Here is a 13,348-nt window from a genome sequence, read left to right as displayed (position 1 = left end):
ACTACCAAGGGTTAGAGGCCACCATTACCTGAGGTCAGAGGGTATACAGTATCCCTACTCCTGCTTAACCCACACACCATTACTTTTCTACAAGAAATCTAACAGGTATATAACCCTGGGAGAGAAAAGCCAGTGGCTTCTGAGTATGTGCCCAATAAAAAAAAAAAATCTGGACCATTGGGGGGTATGCATATATATTAAAATGAGTTAATGTAAGGGTTTTGTGTTTATTAGGGATAACATAGATATACAGTCATGGCCAAAAATAGTGGCACCCCTGCCTAATGCACCACTTTGCCCAGAAAATGGTTGCAATTACAAATGTTTAGGCATTCTCATGTTTATTTATTTTGTTTGTATTGGTATGACACAAAAAAGTGAAGGGAAAAAAAAGCCAAATCTGACACATTCAACGCAAAACTCCAAAAATGGACTGGACAAAATTATTGGCGCCCTCAATTTAATATTTGATAGCTTACACTATAACTGAAATCAATCACTTCCTTCTTTCGCCAACTGCTCCAGGTCTCTCAGATTGGAAGGGTTCCTTTTCCCAACTGCTGTTTTGATATCTCTCCACAGGTGCTCTATAGGATTGAGATCTGTACTCATTGCTGGCCAGTTCAGTACTCTACAGTGCTTTGTCTTAAACCACCCTATAACTGAAATCTATCACTTCCTTCTTTCGCCAACTGCTCCAGGTCTCTCAGATTGGAAGGGTTCCTTTTCCCAACTGCTGTTTTGATATCTCTCCACAGGTACTCTATGGGATTGAGATCTGTACTCATTGCTGGCCAGTTCAGTACTCTACAGTGCTTTGTCTTAAACCATTTCTGGGTGCTTTTTGACATGTGCTTTTGGGTCATTGTCCTTATTTAAGACCTCTGACGGAGACCCAAATTTCTGACACTGGGCCCTACATTGCACCACAAAATTCTTTGGCAGTCTTCAGATTTCATAATGCCATGCACACAGTCAAGACATCCAGTGCCTGAAGCAGCAAAGCAACCCCAAAACATCAGTTAACCTCCACCATATTTGACTGTAGGGACTTTATTCTTTTCTTTAAAAGCCTAATTTCTTTTTCTGAGAACAGTAGAATGATGGGCTTTACCAAAAAGCTGTAATTTTGTTTCAACTGTCTACAGCACATTTTCCCAAAAGGATTTTGGCTTCCTCAGGTAAGTTTTGGTAAACTCCAATCTGGCTTTTTTATGTTTCTGTGTCAGCAGTGGGGTCCTCCTGTGTCTCCTACCATAGTTTCCTTTTCATTCAGATTGCGATGTATAGTGCAAGTTGACACATTTGTACCCGGTGCCTGAAGGTCAGCTTGAATTTGTCTGTAAGTTGATTGATGTTCTTTATCCACCATTAAAACAACCCTTCTTTGCAATCTTTGATCATTTTTTTTCTTTCATCCACATCCAGGGAGATTAGCTACAGTGCCAGTGACAATGTTGCACACAGTGGACACAGGAACATTACGATCTCTGGAGATGGACTTGTAACCTTAAGATTGTCCATGCTTTCCCACAATTTGTGCGCTAAAATTCTCAGACAATTATTTGCTGCTCTTTCTCTCCTCCATGCTAAGTGTGGTACACAGAGACACACAACAGAAAGATTGAGTACATTTTTCACCATTTTAACTTTTTTTCTGGTGTGATGTCTATATTGGCAGTACATGTTATTTGATACAGGTGAGTTTAATTACAAATTACAGGAGCATCACAAACTTGGAATGCAATTATTTTTTACAATTTTGAGAAGGTGCCAATAATTTTGTCCAGTCCATTTTTGGAGTTTTGCATGCAATGTGTAAAATTTGGCTTTTTTCTCCACTTTTTTTGTTTTATACCAATACAAACAAAAGCAATAAACATGAGAATCCCTAGACATTTGTAATTGCAACAATTTTCTGGGTGAAGGGGTGCATTATCTGACAGAAATGTAGTGGTGCCAATATTTTTGGCCATGACTGTATATGTTAATATATTATTATGTTATAGTAGTCAGTATCATTAAATTATATATTTAGATAAAAGGCATGCTGTTATGTAGATCTATAATGTTACTTATACTATCTTTAATTAGAAATAATAAAAAAAACAAGCAACATTATTCACATTTTAATTCATATGCAAAGATTTAAACATTATGCATTGTACATAACAATGCATCCTTTAAATATTGAATATTTATGTTTTGGGCCTTAGCTTCTACAGTTAGTTTTAGGTTACGGCAGATTAGGAGTCAATATTTAAATAATATGCATAGTCATGTACAATGCATACTGTTTAAATTAGTGTAAATATATTTAAATAGATTTAATGGTTGCTTAATATTATTTAAAAAAACACATTATTTTAAAATATACAGTATCTCACAAAAGTGAGTACATCCCTCAATTTTTTGTAAATATTGTATTATATCTTTTCATGTGTCAACACTGAAGAAATGACACTTTGCTACAATGTAAAGTAGTGAGTGTACAGTCTGTATAACAGTGTAAATTTGCTGTCCCCTCAAAATAACTCAACACATAGCCATTAATGTCTAAACCATTGGCAACAAAAGGGAGTACACCCCTAAGTGGACATGTCCAAATTCTGCCCAATTAGCCATTTTCCCTCCCCGGAGTCATGTGACTCGTTATAAGATCTCAGGTGTGAATGGGGAGCAGGTGTGTTAAATTTGGTGTTATTGCTCTCACAGTCTCTCATACTGGTCACTGGAAGTTCAACATGGCACCTCATGGCAAATAACTCTCTGAGGTTCTGAAAAAAGAATTGTTGCTCTACATAAAGCCTAGGACTAGGCTATAAGAAGATTGCCAAGGCCCTGAAACTGAGCGGCAGCACAATGGGCAAGACTATACAGCGGTTTCACAGGACAGGTTCCACTTAGAACAGGCCTCGCCATGTTCAACCAAAGAAGTTAAATGCACATGTTCAGCGTCATATCCAGAGGTTGCCTTTGGAAAATAGATGTATGAGTGCTGCCAGCATTGCTGCAGAGGTTGAAGGGGTGGGGGGTCAGCCTGTTATTGCTCAGATGATAAGCCACACACTGCATCAAATTGGTCTGCATGGCTGTCGTCCCAGAAGGAAGTCTCTTCTAAAGATGATGCACAAGAAAGCCCGCAAACAGTTTGCTGAAGGCAAGCAGACTAGAGACATGGATAACTGGAACCATGTCCTGGGTCTGATGAGACCAAGATAAACTTATTTGGTTCAGATGGTGTCAGGCATGTGTGGCGGCAACCAGGTGAGGAGTACAAAGACAAATGTGTCTTGCCTACAGTCAAGCATGGTGGTGGGAGTATCATGGTCTGGGTTTGCATGAGTGCTGCCAGCACTGGGGAGCTACAGTTCATTGAGGGAACCATATATGCCATTATTTACTGTGACATACTGAAGCAGACATGATCCCCTCCCTTCTGAGACTGGGTCACAGGGCAGTATTCCAACATGATAACAACCCCAAAGACACCTCCAAGATGACCACTGCCTTGCTAAAGAAGCTGAGAGTAAAGGTGATGGACTGGACAAGCATGTCTCCAGACCTAAACCCTATTGAGCATCTGTGGGGCCTCCTCAAATGGAAGGTGGGGAGCGCATGTTCTCTAACATCCACCAGCTCCGTGATGTCGTCATGGAGGAGCGGAAGAGGACTCCAGTGGCAACCTGTGAAGCTCTGGTGAACTTCATGCCCAAGAGGGTTAAGGCAGTGCTGGAAAATAATGGTGGCCACACAAAATATTGACACTTTGGGCCCAATTTGGACATTTCCACTTAGGGGTGTACACACTTTTGTTGCCAACAGTTTAGACATTAATGGCTGTGTTGAGTTATTTTGGTGGTTCAAAGTAAACAAACAGCACACTACCTGGTGCAAGTGGTAGAGGGCCACTGCAAACAACTATCAATGTATCCACAGCAACATAAGTCCACAGCACTAAATCATGAGGAAAAAATTATTTTCTTTATATCATTTATTGAACTATTAGCTTACACAAAGCATATAGGCACACAGCAGCAAAACTAACGTTTTGGGTTATTCACCCTTTATCATGCTAATACACAACACCTGTATGCTGCTACTTAAATACTATATCCTTTAACCCTTACAACACCATTTACAAAAAAAATGTTAAAACACAGTTTACTGCCACTAGTGGTCACAGTTTAATACAAAAGACTAATTTCCCCTCTAAACACAAAACTGCTAATACATTTAAATTTATCTCATATGATATGATACAATAATGCTATATGTAGCCTATTCAGAGAAGTTTATGTTACAACTTATACTAATTTTCATCACAGAAATACTGCCATATCAATTTCCCTATTAATCCCCTTAGGGGCTAACGTGTCCAATTTATAAATCCAAAGGGACTCCTTTCTCTTTAATAAGAGTTCCCTATTGCCACCTCTTCTCAGGGTCCCCACACTGTCAATGATTTGCCACCTTAACTGTGATATACTATGGCCCGCTTCAAGAAAATGACAGGCCACTGAGGCTTTCATATCACCACATCTTATGTTAGACCTGTGTTGGCTAAGCCTGTCTCTTATTTTTCTCACCGTCTCTCCTAAGTATATTTTTGAACATGGGCATTTTATTAAATATACAACATGTGTTGATTCACATGTATAAAATCCATTTATCTTAAATCTTTTGCCTGTATGAGGGTGAACAAATTCCTTGCTTCTAATTACAGAATTACAGCTAGCCCAATTAAGGCATGGGTAAGTTCCATAGGTTTTAGAGGACATATATGTGTGTTGTTTATGTTTAGCTGGCCCTATATCATTCTTAACCACCAAATCTCTTATGTTGGGGACCTGACTGTAAGCCATAAGGGGATATTGTTGAAATGTGCTCATATCCTTATTACATTTTCTTAAAATATGCCAGTGCTTCTTCAGAAGCTGAGCTATTTCTTTACTATATGGGTTATATTGAGTAACACATACAAGTCTATCCTGTCTTTCATTGGGCTTATATGTTTTACCAACACTATCAACAACCTTGTTTCTTTCTGACTCTACAAGTTTTGGTGGGTAACCCCTTTGGATAAATCTATCTGCTATTTCATCTAATCTTAGTTCCTTTATAGAGTTCTCATTCACTATTCTCTGGAATATCATCATTTGGCTTTTGGGTAGGGAATTCCTAAGGGACTCATGGTGGAAACTAATATTTTAACAGGGAATTTCTGTCAGTGCATTTTCTGTATGTCAATATTCAAACTACCCGTAATCATATCCTTGTACACTTCTGTGTCTAGGAATGCTATATTTATTTCACTGAAATTTAGGGTAAATTTTAAACCCTGTACCGCACCATTGAGTTGGTGAACAAAAGCCATTAGGGATCCAATGTCGCCCCACCACACGCCAAACACGTCATCTATGAAGCGCCACCAGGCTGCTCCATCTTGTAAGAATAAATTATTCTTATAGGAAAACTTGTCCTCAAACAACTCATGAAGAGGTTGGCGTATGATGGGGCCACATTGGACCCCATGGCAGTTCCTTTAAGTTGTAAATACCACATGTCACCAAACAAAATATAATTGCAGTATAAAATCAATCTCAGTAAATCTTCAATAAACTGTAGATGTACTGCACCATATGCATTCGTTTTAGCCATGGTTGTCATGGTAGTGCCAATGCCACTTTCATGTTTTATGGACGTGTATAGACTACTAACATCAAGTGTATATAAAATATACTTAGTTGTAAATTTTTAAGCTTTGTTATAAAATCATTAGTATATTTAATAGACGAAGTTGCTTTCATTACTTCTGGTTGAAGAATTGTATCCAAATATACTGCTATATTACTGAAGACTGATTCTGTTCCTGCAACTATAGGGCACCCTGGTGGTCTATGGGGAGTTTTGTGCACTTTCGGTACAGTATATATAATCAGGGTTTTCTTTCATGTAATTAGCAAGAGTCCATGAGCTAGTGACGTATGGGATATACATTCCTACCAGGAGGGGCAAAGTTTCCCAAACCTCAAAATGCCTATAAATACACCCCTCGCCACACCCACAAATCAGTTTTACAAACTTTGCCTCCTGTGGAGGTGGTGACGTAAGTTTGTGCTAGATTCTACATTGATATGCGCTCTGCAACAGGTTGGAGCCCGGTTTTCCTCTCAGCGTGCAGTGAATGTCAGAGGGATGTGAAGAGAGTATTGCCTATTTGAATTCAATGATCTCCTTCTACGGGGTCTATTTCATAGGTTCTCTGTTATCGGTCGTAGAGATTCATCTCTTACCTCCCTTTTCAGATCGACGATATACTCTTATATATACCATTACCTCTACTGATTCTCGTTTCAGTACTGGTTTAGCTTTCTACTACATGTAGATGAGTGTCCTGGGGTAAGTAAGTCTTATTTTCTGTGACACTCTAAGCTATGGTTGGGCACTTTTATATAAAGTTCTAAATATATGTGTTTAAACATTTATTTGCCTTGATTCAGGATGTTCAACGTTCCTTATTTCAGACAGTCAGTTTCATATTTGGGATAATGCATATGAATAAATCAATTTTTTCTTACCTTAAAATTTGACTTTTTTCCTGTGGGCTGTTAGGCTCGCGAGGGCTGAAAATGCTTCATTTTATTGCGTCATTCTTGGCGCGGACTTTCTTGGCGCAAAAATTTTCTTGTCATTTAGGCGCCAAATAATGTGGGCGGCTTTTTTGGCGCTAAAAAATTCGAGCGTCATTGTTGTCTCCACAATATTTAAGTCTCATTATTTATTGCTTCTGGTTGCTAGAAGCTTGTTCATTGGCATTTTTTTCCCATTCCTGAAACTGTCATTTAAGGAATTTGATCTTTTTTTGCTTTATATGTTGTTTTTTTCTATTACATATTGCAAGATGTCTCAGATTGACCCTGAATCAGAAGCCACTTCTGGAAAAACGCTTAACTGAGTTTCAGTTCTACCAAAGCTAAGTTAATTTATTTTAAATGTTATAAATGTTTATCTTTAGCTATGGTTTGTAATAAGTTATTATGATATACTTTTACATGCAGAATCCATTAGTGTTTATGCTTTATATATTTCCATTCTTACATCTTATGTACAAGAAATATTTAGAAGATGTATAAGAAATATTTTTCTGATTCTATTTTAAAGGCTTTGTCTGACTTCGTGCCTTCTAATAAAATTTTTAGGTCTTTTTCAATTCTTTTTTAATTATTGAAGTTTTAAATGACCAACAACATACTGATTTATCCTTCTCTGATGATGTTTTTTCTCTTTCAGAAATTTTCTTCATCAGATATTGACACTAACAAATCTACTTTTTTATTATTTTTCTATTATTAAAGTACATTTGTTCTTTGTTGAAAAGGTGTTGATTATTTTGGATATTAAGGTAACTAGTTCTTTAAGACTAGCTGACACTATTTCTGCCTATTTATTTCTTCTGTGTTTTCAGAGGTTTTCATTCCAATTCCCCATTCTAGGGAATGGAATAGGCTGAGAATTTTCTTTTATTCCTTCTTCAAAGGTTTTAAACTATATTCTTTGCCAGCAGTTAAATTCAATTTGGAGGGTTCTCCAATTTATTGGGGCTATCTCTACTTCTACTAATTATGCTATTGTTTCTATAGCAAAATAGTATTTATTTTCCTTTAGATAGTTGTATCTTATTTATGGAAAATTATTTAGTTTCAGGTACTTTTCTTGGTCCTGTGATTTATTTGGATATTGCAATTGCTTCATTTTTTCTGTTTACTTTAAGATCAAGTATCAGATTATGATTTATTTTAGCATTGTTAAGGGACAACATTTACTAGACTAGGTGCTGTTGCATTTGTCTTGTTGTTTTGCATTTATTGATTATGCAAGTCCACTGTATTGACTGGTCCTTTAAACTGGACTATCATGCTAATAATTTCATTTGTGTCTTCATTTTATTGAATATTTTCACAAATGAGGGTCAATCTATGTCTTTAGCTATTTTAGCTAGAAGAATTTTGTGATTTAAAAAAAAAAAAAAAATCCATATTTCTTTTGTTCTAAGATAATCAATTATTTGTTTTATAATTGTATTCAATTCTTAACTGTTACTCTGGGCTTCAAGATTGAGTTCTAAGACTAAAACTTTAAGCTTATACTAGTTTGGTTGTTCTTATTAAGGAACGAATTCCTGAGTTCTTTCCCAAGTAACATGTTTATAATTGGGGTTCGAAATCAGCTCCCTAATATTGCGATGTACGTGCCATATTCCAGCTTGGCTGGTAAGGGGCAGGTTAAGACTTCTTTGAAATTTATTTGGTTCTATTTTGTCCAAATTTCTTTGATTTTATTCCAGTAAGGCTAACACTTTCTTTAAGTGTGTTTTTGTCCTATATATTTTGGGTACTGTTGAAGCATGGCTGGGCACCCATGGGGTTCAAGCGCTGCTCAGACCTGGAATCTTCTGGGGTATCTCTTCCAGTTCCTTTTTTAGGAACCGGGTTTGGAGTTTTATTCAAACTATTTTGCCTTTTTATGGTCATTGATAGCATTATTTGTTTTCATTAGATACAATATATGCATATTTTCATTTTTCTGTTTTCATTCAGATTATTTTCTCAGGATGCGGAATCTCATATAATTCACTTACTCTTCAGGACATAGTTAAAGGATCTTTTTTTCGAAAGCTCTTGATTCCTCACACAAGGGTGACCTTTTTTAGGTTTCCAGATAGTTTGTGTCACTGTCTTTGTCTCTATCAGACAAGGGATAATTCTATTGGGTTCCGTCTGTCGGTACCTTTAGTCTCTATTATTTCCTTCAGTTGCTATTTATGCATAGAAGTTTTAGGTCTTATGGCCACAGTATTGGATTCAATTCCCTTTGCTCATTTTCACTAGAAAGAACCTTTCCAGTCTTTTATGAGTGTTGTTTCTTCTAGAACATGGTTGGAGGATCAATTTACCAAAAAGTTTGTTGATTCCTCAGACAAGGGTAACCTTTTTAGGTTTCCTGATAGATTCAGTGTCCTTGACTCTGTCTCTGACGGACAAGAGACGTCTGAAATTGGTTTCAGCTTGTCGAAATCTTCAGTCTCAATCTTTCCCATCGGTAGCCTTATGCGTGGAAATTCTAGGTCTTATGACTGCTGCATTGGACGCGGTCCCCTTTGCTCGTTTTCACATGCGACCTCTTCAGCTCTGTATGCTGAACCAGTGGTGCAGGGATTATACAAAGATATCTCATTTAATATCTTTAAAACCGATTGTATGACACTCTCTGACGTGGTGGACAGACCACCATCGTTTAGTTCAAGGGGCTTCTTTTGTTCTTCCAACCTGGACTGTGATTTCAACAGATGCAAGTCTGACAGGTTGGGGAGCTGTTTGGGGGTTTCTGACAGCACAAGGGGTTTGGGAATCTCAGGAGGTGAGATTACCAATCAATATTTTGGAACTCCATGCGATTTTCAGAGCTCTTCAGTCATGGCCTTTTCTAAATAGAGAGTCGTTCATTTGTTTTCAGACGGACAATGTCACAACTGTGGCATATGTCAATCATCAAGGAGGGACTCACAGTCCTCTGGCTATGAAAGAAGTATCTCGAATTCTGGTATGGGCGGAATCCAGCTCCTGTCTAATTTCTGCGGTTCATATCCCAGGTATAGACAATTGGGAAGCGGATTATCTCAGTCGCCAATCGTTACATCCGGGCGAATGGTCTCTTCACCCAGAGGTATTTCTTCAGATTGTTCAAATGTGGGGACTTCCAGAAATAGATCTGATGGCTTCTCATCTAAACAAGAAGCTTCCCAGGTATCTGTCCAGATCCAGGGATCCTCAGGCGGAGGCAGTGGATGCATTGTCATTTCCTTGGAAGTATCATCCTGCCTATATCTTTCCGCCTCTAGTTCTTCTTCCAAGATTCTAAGGAGTGCTCGTTTGTTCTGCTGGTGGCTCCAGCATGGTCTCACAGGTTTTGGTATGCGGATCTTGTCCGGATGGCCTCTTGCCAACCGTGGACTCTTCCGTTAAGACCAGACCTTCTATCACAAGGTCCTTTTTTTCCATCAGGATCTCAAATCCTTAAATTTGAAGGTATGGAGATTGAACGCTTCATTCTCAGTCATAGAGGTTTCTCTGACTCTTTGATTAATACTATGTTACAGGCTTGTAAATCTGTATCTAGGAAGATATATTATCGAGTCTGGAAGATTTACATTTCTTGGTGTTTTTCTCATCATTTTTCTTGGCATTCTTTTAGAATTTCTAGAATTTTACAGTTTCTTCAGGATAGTTTGGATAAAGGTTTGTCTGCAAGTTCCTTGAAAGGACAAATCTCTGCTCTTTCTGTTCTTTTTCACAGAAAGATTGCTAATCTTCCTGATATTCATTGTTTTGTACTAGCTTTGGTTCGTATAAAACCTGTCATTAAGTCAATTTCTCCTCCTTGGAGTTTGAATTTGATTCTGGGGGCTCTTCAAGCTCCTCCGTTTGAACCTATGCATTCACTGGACATTAAATTACTTTCTTGGAAAGTTTTGTTTCTTTTGGCCATCTCTTCTGCTAGAAGAGTTTCTGATTTATCTGCTCTTTCTTGTGAGTCTCCTTTTCTGATTTTTCATCAGGATAAGGCGGTGTTGCGAACTTCTTTTAAATGTTTTCCTAAGGTTGTGAATTCTAACAACATTAGTAGAGAAATTGTGGTTCCTTCATTGTGTCCTAATCCTAAGGAAAGATCGTTGCATTCTTTGGATGTAGTTAGAGCTTTGAAATATTATGTTGAAGCTACTAAAAATTTCCGAAAGACTTCTAGTCTATTTGTTATCTTTTCTGGTTCTAGGAAAGGTCAGAAGGCCTCTGCCATTTCTTTGGCGTTTTGGTTAAAGTCTTTGATTCATCATGCTTATGTCGAGTCGGGTAAAACTCCGCCTCAAAGGATTACAGCTCATTCTACTAGGTCAGTTTCTACTTCCTGGGCGTTTAGGAATGAAGCTTCGGTTGATCAGATTTGCAAAGCAGCAACTTGGTCTTCTTTGCATACTTTTACTAAATTCTACCATTTTGATGTGTTTTCTTCTTCTGAAGCATTTTTTGGTAGAAAAGTACTTCAGGCAGCTGTTTCAGTTTGATTCTTCTGCTTATAATTTCAGTTTTTTTCATTATAAGATTTAAACTTTATTTTGGGTGTGGATTATTTTCAGCGGAATTGGCTGTCTTTATTTTATCCCTCCCTCTCTAGTGACTCTTGCGTGGAAGATCCACATCTTGGGTATTCATTATCCCATACGTCACTAGCTCATTGACTCTTGCTAATTACATGAAAGAAAACATAATTTATGTAAGAACTTACCTGATAAATTCATTTCTTTCATATTAGCAAGAGTCCATGAGGCCCACCCTTTTTTGTGGTGGTTATGATTTTTTTGTATAAAGCACAATTATTCCAATTCCTTATTTTTTATGCTTTCGCACTTTTGTCTTATCACCCCACTTCTTGGCTATGCGTTAAACTGATTTGTGGGTGTGGTGAGGGGTGTATTTATAGGCATTTTGAGGTTTGGGAAACTTTGCCCCTCCTGGTAGGAATGTATATCCCATACGTCACTAGCTCATGGACTCTTGCTAATATGAAAGAAATGAATTTATCAGGTAAGTTCTTACATAAATTATGTTTTTGTGCCAAATTTTTATCAATGATACCTCTAGATAGGGCTTTGTCAATGGTATCTTTAATCTATTTTTGCATGTTAAATAAAGGTTTGTGTGGGAGGATTAGGTATGTATCCTTATCACTTAACTGACATTTAATTTCTTCAACATAATAATCCTTATCCAAGAATATGGTGGCTCCTCCCTTGTCAGCCCCCCCCCCCCCCTCACTACAATGTCCTTATTAAACAGTGTGGAAACAGCATTACTTAGTTCTTTGAAAATGTTATGTTTACATTTCCAAGATTTCTTTTTTATCTTTAATTTCAGTTTTCCAAATCACTAGTCACCAATTTAATGTATGCTTCCACACTGTTATTATTACTATGTGGTACAAAATTGTTTTTTTTTGTAAAGACCTGTTGCACTTAACGTTAGTGTTTCACTCTCTATGCTTTTATTAATGGTAAGTGTATTTGTCTTATCAGAAAAAAAATGTCCTTTTCAATTTCAAACAAGTTCGCGTTTGGCTGGACAGATGAAAGTCCTTTGTCCAGCAGTTGGTACTCACTATCTGTTAATGTGCATGATGAGATGTTAATCACTGCTGATTCTTTTGATGTTTCTTTTGGGCCATCTCCCTCCTTGGTCGATCTGGGCGTCCCACCCCTTCGTTTGTGTTTGCGGCCTCCTCTGTGTGCAGTGGCATTCTCCCCTCGTCGCTGGATCCTAAAAAACTTGATGCACTTGAGCTGTCGGGACTAATCGAACTACACTGGCCTTCTCTGGCTTGCTGCTGTGATGAGTAGTTGCGGCCGGATTGGTATTCCTCCGCCGCCAGGTCCTACTTTCATTACGCCATCTGTACACATTCCCTTGGGCATAGTCCAATTCATCACGCTGGAACTTTTGCCTCTTACGATCTTCCAGGTCTTTTTTAATTGCAGCAATTTTTTCATCTACTTCCACAATGACCTGTTACTTGTCTATTTCTTTTTGCAGTGCTTCAACTGTAAGTACAATTATGTCATAGGAACACTTATTAAGGATAGCTTCACATTTCTGGCAGTATTCAGCATTATCTTTAAGCAAATTAGGTCGGATACTCATGTGCAGCCCTTTTGGTATTCTTTTAACCCTATAGTATTCTGCAAGGGTTATACTGTGTAGCTCCCAAATCATGTTTCTCTTTTTCAATTTCTCATATTCTTGACTATTACGCTCCACAGGTGCTTCCTTTAGAAAGTCCCTGGACCCTCGTACAAGGGTAGTGATACGGGCAGCATCCATCTCTGAATAAGCAAACATTTGAGTGCCATTTGTTTTAGGGTTAATATCCATATTGCTGTTCAAATCCTCAAGGTAAGTGCAGGTATGTCTTGCAGTAAAATATACAACAGTTCAAAGTAGACAAACAGCACACTACCTGGTGCAAGTGGTAGAGGGCCACTGCAAACACCTCTCAATGTATCCACAGCAACATAGATCCACAGCACCAAATCAAGAGGAAAAAATTCTAATCTTTATATAATTTATTGAACTTTTAGCTTACACAAAGCATATAGGCACTAAGCAGCAAAAGCAACGTTTCGGGTTATTCACCCTTAATCATGCTAATACAGAACACCTCACATGTATGCTGCTACTTAAATACCATATCCTTTAACCCTTACAACACCATTTACAAAAAATGTTAAAACACAGTT

This window comes from Bombina bombina, chromosome 4, assembly GCF_027579735.1.
Source record: "Bombina bombina isolate aBomBom1 chromosome 4, aBomBom1.pri, whole genome shotgun sequence".
Taxonomy (NCBI): Eukaryota; Metazoa; Chordata; class Amphibia; order Anura; family Bombinatoridae; genus Bombina; species Bombina bombina.
This window is presented reverse-complemented; position numbering follows the sequence as displayed.